Source organism: Neopsephotus bourkii, unplaced genomic scaffold (genome assembly GCF_033783945.1).
Source record: "Neopsephotus bourkii isolate Nb327-2 ecotype Australia unplaced genomic scaffold, CSIRO-AGI_Nbou_v1 NB_107, whole genome shotgun sequence".
Lineage (NCBI taxonomy): Eukaryota > Metazoa > Chordata > Aves > Psittaciformes > Psittacidae > Neopsephotus > Neopsephotus bourkii.
In genome coordinates this window covers 2339857-2352043 of record NW_026900624.1, presented here as the reverse complement: position 1 = coordinate 2352043, position 12187 = coordinate 2339857, and the positions used below count along the sequence as shown (strand labels likewise).

Here is a 12187-nt window from a genome sequence, read left to right as displayed (position 1 = left end):
GCTTTGTGTTTCAACTGTGAAAAAATCATGCCTCTATAATACTTGTTCCAATCAACAGAGCATAATGCAATAAATAAATAGTACTTTGTAGTTTAAAATCTGAATTTAGGGTTTTCAAAGCACTACCAGATCAAAACTTTAACAATATGTGTCTGCAGATGAATGTAAGTGCCAAATTCTAGGAGCAAAGGAGAAGCCAGTAAGTGATGTGCGCTAGCCAATGAATTGACTTTATACATTTTTTATTAATACTTTTACAACTAGGTAGTGGGTGGTTGCTTATGACAGTGTGAAACTTATCTTTGAGGGGAAAAGTATGAATAGAGAATTTCAGTCTATTCTATTAAAAAATATGGCATCATAAGGAACAATGCCAAGTAGTCTCAAATTGCACTGAAAGTTCTCTATTGTTATGAGAGCAACCAAAAGCAAGTAAGCATTCAGAAAATGGTACATGATGATTCTTACTGCGTTCATTTCTTTCACAGGATGAAAGTACTAATAATGCCTTCTTTCTTTTCAGAACAGTGAAAAAACAGAGGCAGCTGTCCAGGCAGACAACGTGATGTCCAATTTCCTTCATTCTTGTGCTAATATAAAGTTAAACCATCAGGGCCATATAGCTGTAGTTCACCCCAGTTCTGGCAGGAGCTGCCTTAACACGAAAGCTGGGATGCAGTGCACAGATGAGTGCATCCTGCAGTCCCTGTGAGATCGTGGCTGCTGCTGTGACCTGAACACTGCTTTCAAGGCTGGAGGCACCTGCCCCTGCCTGATTTGGAAAAGTAAGCTGAGATAGTCTTATGAATGCAAAGAAAGGCTGCTATGCTGATGACTGCTTGTCTTGGGTTTGTATCAGCTTAATTAAGTGTGCTCCTAAACACCTTAATACATGACTTTCTGTTACTCATTTTTTCTTCCTAACCTGAGATATTTGAAGGTAACTCTGAGTCTGTCTGCACATGAGCTTCGCACACACTCCCCAAATACATTTTCTTCATGCAGTCATGTTAGAAGCAGCAGGAAATGTGCAAATTCATCAGCCTGTGATCACTCTCCTCTTTGATTTTCTTTAAGTTAACACCTCCTGCTTTGCCCTAAGGTAGGTTCAATAGTAGAAGTACAGGAAGAGAGCAGTGAGGCTGAGAACATAGAGAACTGCAGTGTTGAAGCCATTGGGGGACAGGCATTCTGTGAAGAGGTTGTAGGAAGAATGAGCAGCAGTGGCTACAAACTGGGACTGGAAGAGGGTGAAAAAAGAAGCAGCCAGATTAGGGAGCCTACATGAGACATACCTCAACTGACCATTAGGGCCAGCGTAAAGAGTATCACAACATACCAGTACTGTCCTCAACCTTAGTATTACCTGTTTGCCTCTTCCGACATCCCTGAAATCTTGCCTTTCAAGCCCAACAGTGTTTTCCCAACATGAAAGCGTGCCACATATCCCCCAGCCATTGAGGCTTGCCCACTGCTGCAAGGAGCAGGTTTGGAACCTAGCCTCTTCTGCCTAGAAGGAGACCACCGCCCTTGTGCCACTTCTCTGCCATAGGCCAGTAGCTGAGATCATGAAATATGGAAACTAGAGGTGGAAGACTCCTCTTCCCAAGAGATAAGCAGACTATTATACCCAGAACTATCTTGAGTTGTATTTTAGCTTACAGAGAGGAACTACAGATGCTACTTTTATTCATTTAAACATTAATCCTTTTTTTATATTTTACTAAGTCACCTGTCTCAATACCCTTAAGCAACAAATTTTATGCACCAAAAGTATGTTACATAAAATCTTATTTCCTGTGCTATGTTTTGCATTACAAATATATTTCAGTTTCAAGCAATGCTTTCTTGTTCTGCTTTTGCCATTCAGGATAAGTAAGAATTCTGGACCAGTCTTCAGTGCGCATTATTTTGCATGTACTCTAGCTCTACTTCCTCTTCTCTGGTCTGGAACATTGCTTTTTATGCTCTACCTTTGAAGAAACACAGGTTGTCAGGATCTGCCACCTCTTCAGAGATGAGGGAAAGAAAATCCAAAGGGATTCTCTACAGAAAGAGTAAAACTCACATATTTTTCTTTAACCCACCTCTGTTTGCCTGCAGTGAGACATACTCTTCCTTTTTGAAGAAAGAGAATGAAGTTTTTTTCAATCTCCTGGCCTACCAAGAATCCACAATTTCCTTAAAACACCCCTCAAAAGCAAGCTGTATTTTTAGGGGATCCAGAGGGGAAAAGGATGCAGTACATAACAGAAAAGGGAGAAACTAATTGCTAATTTTTCTCTCTCCTTCCCATTACAAAGGTGGGGGCTTATTATTTAATACAGTCACTGCAGGCCTTTTGCTAGTTTTCTGTGAACACCATCCAGAGCAGGTCACCCATCAGTTGACCTCTCATAATGGTACATGGGGACAAGAGGACATTTTCATAGGCACCAAACAGAAAGACTTGAGCCAGTGAGGTGACAGAGACAGACAGTAGGTACCATCACACACAACATACAGACATGCAGAGGTTAATGCAATAAATTAATTACCAGCTGCATGATGCCTAAGTAATGCTTCTGCCATAGGTAATGGTTCATCTGTGGTCCCACGCTGACCAGGACATAATAGCCTGTAGATGTACAAATGAGTTTAGCATCCCAATAAAGAAGGCTGAGCAGTAAAGAAGTCAGGATGAACAAGACACATAAACCATTCAAGACTAACCTATTCAAGACTAACTCTGTGATGAGCTCACAAGCACTCTGATGATGCTTTCAAAATAGATCATATTATCCCTATGCATAAACCTTCAATCCAGGCTCTACCTAGGAAGCATGTCATATTCTCCATTCTTCTTTCAGCATATATCCATCCCATGTCTAGTGTTCAGAGACAAGAGCTTGAAAGGCAGAGGAAACAATTCTTGATCTTCTGACCTAAGCATTTCATACCACTCCGGTGTCAAGGCAATGCAGCCAAAATGGCTTCCCCAAAAAAAGAGTACCAGAGCATCTTGTATAAGGGCATACCTACAGTGGCTTAGTATTCAGATGCTTCTCTTTCAGTGAAGCAAAAAGGAGAAGCAGTCTGGATATGGACCAGAAAGTAAGCGAGGACTAGGCTGAACACAGATCAGGAAAAGAGAGCCAGAACCTGGGCTGCAGCACCAGGCCCAGCTGAATGCAGAGCAATGAAGCACTGGTTTGGATGGAGTTATATACAGACCTTGTATAGGATGTTATTGTTTCTGTTTGGACACATTCTGTTGCCACATTGTTGTTTTGGATGAAGCGGTGGATATAGCAGTCTAAATAGCCCAAAGAGCTGAGCAGATGGTATCAACTGAAATACACATTGTTTTCACACCTTTGGAACTAGGTGAGCTTTCTACTTGCCAGTCAGCCCATCTGCATCATATATTCTATCTCCACACAAGAGAAACTGAAATACAAGGTGTCTAGGGAAGCATACCTTGTCCTCCAGGAACATATTTGACCCCTGAGCACCAGCTGAACAGCATAGTGCCATGATGGTACTCGTACAGAAAAGTCACCTGTTCTTGTTTCTTGCACAGGATAAAGAAAACCTGAAAGAAGACAGACAAAGGAAAATCTTGAGATGATGTGTTTAAAAAAATAATAAATGATAAATGATAAAAATTAGAGTACAATAAATGATAAAATAACCAATTTCCTCTGTTGTTGATAAAAAACTAGTGAAATTCCACACATGGCATAGATCTCACATTGTCTGGAAGGGGGAGTAACTGGGAGACAGAATTTCTTTGCAGAGCCCCAGCTGTTTTTATGTTTGGATTCAGGTCTCAAGGTCCAAAGAGGACACATCTGAGGTCTGACTGAGCTTCTATACAGTTTGCAGCTGTTTGGGTCTGGTCCTTTTCAGGACATAGGTTAGATGTTTACAGGTACCAGACAATGATCCACAGAAAATGTGCTGTGCTGAATGCCTAAATCCTTCCAGAATTCGTAGTAGTAAAGAGAGCAGTTTGGCAGATGAATACGTCGGGTCACTGTATTTCAGTGTGCACATGCACACACACATAAAAAGTGAATCTGCTTTTCAGGGACTCAGGACTGGCAAAAAGGTGCTTTTGTTGCTGATGAAAACAAAGAGAATTGGTCAACCCACTGGCCTAGAAGGGTTACACAAGCTGACTCACTTTTCAGACAGTGTTGTCAACTTATACCCCAAAGAGCACTAGACTGAAGTCTTATTTTAGAATACAGTTTATTCTTACTGGTCAAGTAGAGAGGTAGGATTCCTTTGCTACTAGTTCAGTCATTTAATGACTTTGTAATACAGGAGGCTGGAATACAAGCTATAAAATGGTACTATCTTCAGGTGAACTTTCAGTTTCACATGAGACACAAACCTTTAACCCACAACTTTGGCACAAAAAATACCACCTCACATATTTGTACATTTGCAGTTTCTTTACTGTCCAACTAAACACTATTATTCAGCCAGACAGGCAATGGAATATCTTCTCTGGCAAGCCTTAATCAACTGGCAACTAAGATTTTGGGGGGAACCATCTGGCAATAACCAAGATTAAATCTGCTTCTGTAGCACTGTGATTAGGAGAGAATGCCTACACACAGAAAGGGTGCTGGGGAGGGAAGGTGTGCAGCTCCTGGGACAGAGACAGGCAAACTGGACAGCAAAGATTCTTTTCTCCCGGAAAGCAGTATGATAATCAGTGGTGATGCTGGACTCGCGCAGGCCAAATGCTGTCAAAACCCAGCATGCTTGGAGCTGAGTCCTCTTTTTTAACGGTATCAGCCTTATTCCCACAAACAGGCAGAGCAGAACACATGAAAACAGCATTTACTGAAAAGCATCAACCAAATCAATACAGGATTAACCGAGGACATTAGCTTTTGGCACCTTGCCCCTTTCTGACAAGGAAGTGATTTATTTACAGCACCAGTCCCGTTATGGAGCCGAGCCCTCCTTACCGTATAGAGCAGCACCATGACTGGAAAAGAACCACCAGCACACTCTTGCCATCTGCTGGGCAACACAAGGAAACGCTGTTAGACCTCAAAGCAAAATCACTGCTGAGTCTCACCGCTTGAGGTTGTCAACTACGCACTATGTGAACGCTGCCCACTTGGGATCCACAGCAAAAGGAAAAACCTAAGGGGCTCTTTTATAGCTGGTGTTTTTTCTTTTTTTTTTTCCTTTGGTATGGGAGGAAGAAATGCGCTTAGGGTTGCTTTGGCTCTCAGATGGTTGGTTCACTAAGGTGCTTGCCCTTTGAGAAGGCAAGAGTGAGCTGCCCAGAAACTGTTTCTAGCTGGAAGCAAAACATAATAGCTCTGAATTCAAACAGCAAAAACTTATGCAGCATTTGGAAAGCTGAAGCTGGTGGGACCCAACCCCCTCTGTGATGAACAGATAAGGAATAGTCTTAGCCAGACCCCTCTGCTAAAAGAAATGTTGAATATGATTTATGCCATGCAAAGTTGAGGGTACAAAAATCAGTTTTCGTGTTGGTAGTGATCACCCAGAATCCTTATATAGTCAATGGACAGAGTTACATATATTTCAAAGGCAATTTGTGTTATATATACTGGACTTCAGACAGTAGCATCACTCTCAGCCCAGTGATCAAAGAGGGAACTTAGATGGCTATGTTGACCAAGATTATTAATTTATAGAGATCTAAAGCAAAGTGCAACTGTTGAAGCAACTTAATGGACTAGATTTACAAGCAACAAATAGGACTAAAAGCCTCCTTAGGCATGCAAATTGCTATTTATGAGCTGAACAATCTACACATCCATGGGAGGAGGAGGGCCTAAAGTAAGCGTTGTATAGAACTGTACCCTCATTGATAAATCACTTCGGCTGTTATCCACTGGTTGGCACAGGTAACTGTAGTCATCCAAAACTGAAGTTACCAAAAGCTGAAACAAAAGGAAAGAGAGATCCATTTTCTGTTACATGCCATCTATTCCAAGAAGGTGTGCATATTAATGTTAAGGTCTCAATGCTAGGTTATCAATCTAGTACTCACTGACAGAAAATCTGTGTAATTTATAGAGCTGAGCAAATAGTAATGGTTTAAAAGAAAGTACTTCACATCCTAGTTAGAATCTGAAAAAAAGAATTTGGCCTAGGCATTTTTGTAACGCTTTATGTGATAAGTGGAGTGCTCGAAAATGCTTCAGCAGGAACACTGAATGTCAGGCTCCAGAAACTCTGTGAAAATACACTGATTTCCTGTACAAAAATCCCATACTGATTTATATTGGCTGGTTGCATTTTAGTATTAATTGGAAAGCCAAAACCTGGACCAAGCAACCAGTATAACTGAACAACCAAGGACAGGCAAGAAATTTTCACATCTGTCCTCAGATCAAGTAGTAGTTGCTAAAAAGAAATTTGCAATTTGCTTTAACTAAATGTAACAATTGTGTTATAAACTAAAAGGGCAAATCTGTTAACATCTTAATGTTTCTCAAACCTATTCATCCATATTCCCCTGAAGAATTTCCAGTGTCCAACATAAACTAGGGAAAGGCTTATTCAAAGAGAACGAGCAGAAAACAATGTCACCAATACCCTCAGCAGCAGGCTGCAGTGTGTTTGACACTGTTGGAGAGGAATGCGTAAGTCTGGAAAAGCAGTTTTCATTCTCAGGGACAGGTCCCTCACCAGCCAGACCCAATACTAAACGAGGAGGTTCCACTCCCTCCATACACTCTGTGTCTCTGTGGGAGATCTGACTTTCAATACACTCATTCAGGAACTTTTCAATGTTAATTTTATGAACAAGAGGAAGACTGAGAAGTGGAAGGAAATGAGGTATGCCTTGGAAATAATGCTTTCAACAGAGCAATACTGCTTCTCTTGTGGCAAAACATAGTGCATGTCCAAGTTGGCTCTTACTCCGTTCATTAGCGTCCATCAGCATAGGCTGTTGAAACAGTTCTGGCTTTCAAATGTTTCCGGGATGCTTACCTAGGAGCCAATCCTGTCTCCTCACCTCTTAAAACACGTAGCCTGATAATGTCATCATGGTTAGATTGTAGGCAACCAGCAGGCCTCACAGCTTCAGTGATTTCCACTGATTCATGTAGAAGGGTCTCAGTGCCACAACAAACAGGCAAAGGAGGTGTAACTGGAAGTGAAGAGTGGACCGGGGCCATGGGTCTGTTCTTGGAGCTGAAAAGCAAAACACACAGCCAAAGCTGGCACATCTCATACACTGTATGGCAGATATATTTAATGACTTTTCTTTATGCTCTCTGGCAAAAAGAAAACTGGTATCACATGCTTCTGTACAAAGCAGTGCCACAGTCCTAATATCCTGGAGCTCCATGTGCCAGACTCCACTTTTTGTGGAGGCTTTAAGCACATTTGAGTCGGGACTGTAGTATTAGAAGACTGCTCTGTTGAGCATCAGCCTTCTGCAGCACAGGAGAGAACAGACCTTTCCTGTCATGAGCTGGAGCCCTCACCATAGGCTGCAAGACTGTCCCACACACAGGTGAAAGAAGTAGGTCATGACACATGCAGCAGGGAAGCACTGAACAAACCAAACTCTTCCTCGCTTTTCAGGAGTGCAAATCTTTACAGCTAAATAATAAAACTGTTTCATCTGCTGGTGCTATTTCCTTCCTGCCCCACAATGCTCAGGACTGTGCTTAGGAAACGCCACTTCGCTAAAAAATGACACAATGCTTCTCACTGCTAAAACTGCTCTTCATTCCTATACCAAAGGGAAGTTTAACAGATTATCTGCCATGTCACCTCTTCGTAATCCTGCCCTATCCCTGACCCAAAGAAATGCAGGACACATTAAACCTGCCAAAGCGTCCCAGTGCCCATTCATGCTTTCTTCTCCTATTCCCATTGTGGTCACTGCTCTGATAAACTCTCTCAGTATCTCCATTTGCTTCCTGACCTGCCAGTCCCAAGCCCCTGACCCCTTTCACTGTTGCAGACCCAGCATCCTTACCGAATTCCTCTGCTGAATTTTAGTCCTTGGATCAATGGTGGGTCCATGGGCCTCAGGGTATTTTTTTTAAAGGTCCACATGACTCTGTTAACCCCCACCCCTTCTAAACCTCCCAGTTCTTTACTATTAGTGCTGTGGTCTGTGTCAAGAGCTCTTTGATATTCCAGTTCTGGATTTAACAGGCAGTCAGAAGTCCCAAAACTCAATTTAGACTCTCATCTGAAATTCAAGTTCTGAAACATTTACAGCCTGAGTACTGTGCCCCATGTCTTGCTCCTGTCAAAGCCACCATGCAAGTTTGCCATTCTACCTTCATGCAATTTTGTGGCTTTTCCTTATATCCAGGTACCCAACAGATCCTTCTGGGACCAAAGTGGACCTGTAGAATCGCTAACTATTTAAGACTTGAAGCCTCCTAACTGCAAAAATGTCAAATTGAGGAGTACTTTCTGTCAATATTTCATTTCATAATTGCTTCTACTAACATCACAAGGAGTTTAAACCTCAAAATATTAACTCTTTGGTCTACAGAGCTTTCCCATGACACATGAATATGCCTTTTAAAAAATTCCTGTTTCTTTAATATTCCAGGCTTAACAGGCAATCCTGAGCACATACTGCTCATCCTGTCACGAGCCTGTTGTAGATTGAACAGAAAGCTGCTAAGAGTTCTCAGCCTTGGGCAGGGGAAATCCCCCATGCCTTAATTTCTTACAGCTGGAAGTGTCCCTGAGATGTATTTCAAGACTTGAGGGAAGTTTGTGATCATGGAGAAGGAAAAGTGAAAATCAGACTAGTGAAAAAATGAGGGCTCCTATGAGGATCATGATCCTTACAGGTTTGTTCTTCATGATCATGCCATTTATGTGGAAATTCCAGTTTAAGACAGAAACTCTACCTACCTCCCCTTTCAAGGACCCAGTGACAGAATTCCTGAGTTTTCTGCCAAGTTGCAGCCAACACAAGTTCTGGAAAGAAATTAAAATTAGCATCTCCCAGAAAAGGTTAACCCCACTTATCCTATCCCTGACTGAGTTTTTGAATAAGGAGGCTCCTAAGTCAATGGCTCAGGACTACAGGTAATGAAAATAGTTTGCTCTCTGGTGAAGTTAAAAAGTTGGGCCAGGATTAGTCATGTTTAAAAAAGGAGGGACGAGAACCCCCCTGTAATGATTAGCTGTTTAACTGCTGTTTCCAGATTTTGATCTGCTATTGAAGTTTCACCTCTAAAAATACTCTGAGAAGCTGCATATGAAATGCCCAAGCCAGGAGCTTTCTGAACCTTGTTGGGAAATCAGCCATGTGATATTTTTTGTAAAGCAGTTTAGGCACAACATTCATGCAAGGACACACACCTGGTGGCACAACTGCATCCTTCTGCAGGCGTTCACGGAGATTCACAGTGCTGGCAGGCAGTTCTGGATAAATTCAGGACTGTTGCTGCTCCAGAGATGTCAACTGAGCTGTGTTGGTTGTTTGGCTTTCTGAGGCCCAGTATATACATTAAGGCTGTTTTGCTTTATATTGTATATATTCTATAATAGGGTATACTAAAGTAGAGCACTCATATAGAATATGGTGCTCCTCCCCTTCTTTCCTTTAGCAGAAAGACCTTTTCAATGGCATTTAGAAGTTCGTCTAGAAAATAATTAATTGCAGTTACTTTCAACAGCTTCTGTTATCTGCCCTAGTTTTCTCCATTAGAAAATACACAGGATCAGTTTCCTCCCAGTTTCATCTCCTCCTGGTGCTGAGAAAAGCACATTTTCTCCTTTGACTTCTCAGACTGATGACTGCAAGGTACCTATGCCTCCTTTGGATCTGTTCACTATTCTCCTGTGTCCAGTGGGTCCCTGCAGCACAGTAGCTTGTGCATTACACAGCAGGAAAAACTAGCCTAATATAACTCCTCTTATACTGGTACAAATGTGTTTTAAAAAGATTTATAAATATAAACAGTTTCTTAATACCCAGTCAACATAGTTCTGCCAGAACTACAAATGCATAGAGCATGCCTGGCACTGTTTACCAGCTATACTTTTGACTTTGCACATCTGGATAAAACCTATTAAAATTAACGAAGGTTTTTTTTTGTATCCCAGTTGTATACAGATTTATTCTGGTGAAACATAGCAAGCATCAAAAGTTGCTCTACCTACACCTCCCTGTCTGCAGACCACACAGACCGACATGCAACTGCACACACAGCATTGTAACAGAAGCATACTTGCACAAATTTCCCTCCTGCAGTCAGTCATTGCAGTCAAACCCCTTTTTGGTGTGTTTCTCCAACACTTACCCCGAGACCCTCACCACAAGCACGTTTCATACACACCCTAACACAGATACACACCCTTGTAAGCCGGGCAGGATCTACCAGCAGGGGGATTAGTCAGTGATTATCAGCTGGCTCAGAGTCAGTCCAGCAGGGATTTCATATAGTTACATGCCCTCAAACACCCATAAGCATTCCAGCTCACTCCACTTCCTTTGCTTTCCCCAAACTGTATTGAACAGGAAAACCCAGGAAGCAGGAACAGACTTACCCCAGCAGAGCCCGGATTTGTGCCTCCCTTCCTTCAGGGGTGTCCTCAGCATACAGCCGCTGCTCCTCTCACTCTGGGTGCATGTGGCAGCAAAACAAGAATCTGCAAGAGTGTGTGCCAGTAAAGCAGACACTGTGCTCAGCTTTCTTTGCAAGTGAGGTGAGTACATCACCTGCTGGATCTCACACAGATGTGGTGGATCTTCACACCTCTAAAGCACGATTCAGAGCCTCCCAGTGGTACCCCCCCCCCCCCCCAGAAAGCCACCAGGCACCATGGTGTTATAACTTTGCCAGAGCAGAGGTTACATCACATGCTCTTCCCCCTCCCTCTCTTGACTCCCCACATGGTGTATCACATATGGGCACTGGAAAGAGGTGGAAAATTAATGTGGAAAAGGACTAGGATTCCACAGGAGTGAACCACTGACCTTTAGTGTCATGCTTGGGAGCCTGGCCAAGTGGAAACCAGGACAGCATTTCTTCTGCAGGTTTCTTCAGGACATGTCGTGACAGCTTTTCAAACAGTAAAAGATGAGGAATCGTGCCTGGACAAGACCCTGGAAAATAGTCTGTTTGGAGCACTCCTTCAGCCCATCACAAGGGGCTGTCGACTAGCCTTTTATGTGCCCAAAATGCATCCAAACCACAAAACGAGGGAACAGAGAATGGTGGGAATACCAGCCCACTCACTCACTGAGGGAAGACAGAGCAAACTCAGCTGGAATCACCCTTCATATCAAGCCTCTATTCCTATAGAAGCTGCATTTAATTTTTTTTTTTTAAGATATATGAAACAAGTTTGAGGAGTTTGTTGGTGATGTGAGGTTTCCCCCTCTGTTTATTTCTGGCAGCCGTAGCAAGGAAAGACATAGAGAGCCTTAGTCAGCAGTGGCTCAAGTCAGTAATTAAAGTGCATGTGATTTTGTCCCATGAGGAGGTACCTGTGCAGAACCAGCACCCTGGCTCCATTCCACCAAGAGACAACAGAAACCCAAGTGATGGGGCTCTGCTTGGTCACCTGAGGTGTACCTGCATCTGGGTATAGATATGCTCTCTTATTTTCCCAGTGGTCACAGCTTATTCGCAGAACTCTGAAAAAAAGCGGGTAGTGTCACACCTTGTACCACTGCGTTGTGTCTGTCACCAGATACATCACAAGCACTTCTGAAGGGCAAAACACCAAAGTTAACTTTTGAAAGCAGGATAATTAGACATACCGGATGGTGGTAATTTTTCATTGCAACACATCACTCGTTGATGCTGCTGGACAACTACTGTGTTTCCATGACTTGTGGAAGCTATAAAAGGAATTAGATACTGTTGGAAAAGGTGATTTGGGTGTGGGGTTTGCATGTGGTGGTGGGGTGAGAAAGGCAGCCCAGTTTAGGAGAAGGTTTGACTGACCTTTGGTATCCTATTGGTTGTGTTTCCTGATCCAGATTGTTGTTGTTTTAGGATCAAGGAGACAATGATAGTGAAATTTACATACCATTTTTTTACTTCCTATAAAGTCCCTTTCTCAAAGTTTTTAATTACTCATTAACCAACAGTTTTCATCTCTAAAGTTCTGGTGTTCGAGCCCTTGAAAATACTTGGTGATTTATCTGTGTTAATCAATGGCAGTAATGTATCAGACCAGCCTTTTCTATCTGTCAATTATG

General features: G+C 42.4%; 1 pseudogene; it reads right to left on the bottom strand.

Moving 5' to 3' along the window:
* Nucleotides 1–215: 215 nt before the first annotated feature.
* On the bottom strand, nt 216–11774 carry LOC133213875 (elongation of very long chain fatty acids protein 4-like; annotated as a pseudogene).
* Nucleotides 11775–12187: the final 413 nt, after the last annotated feature.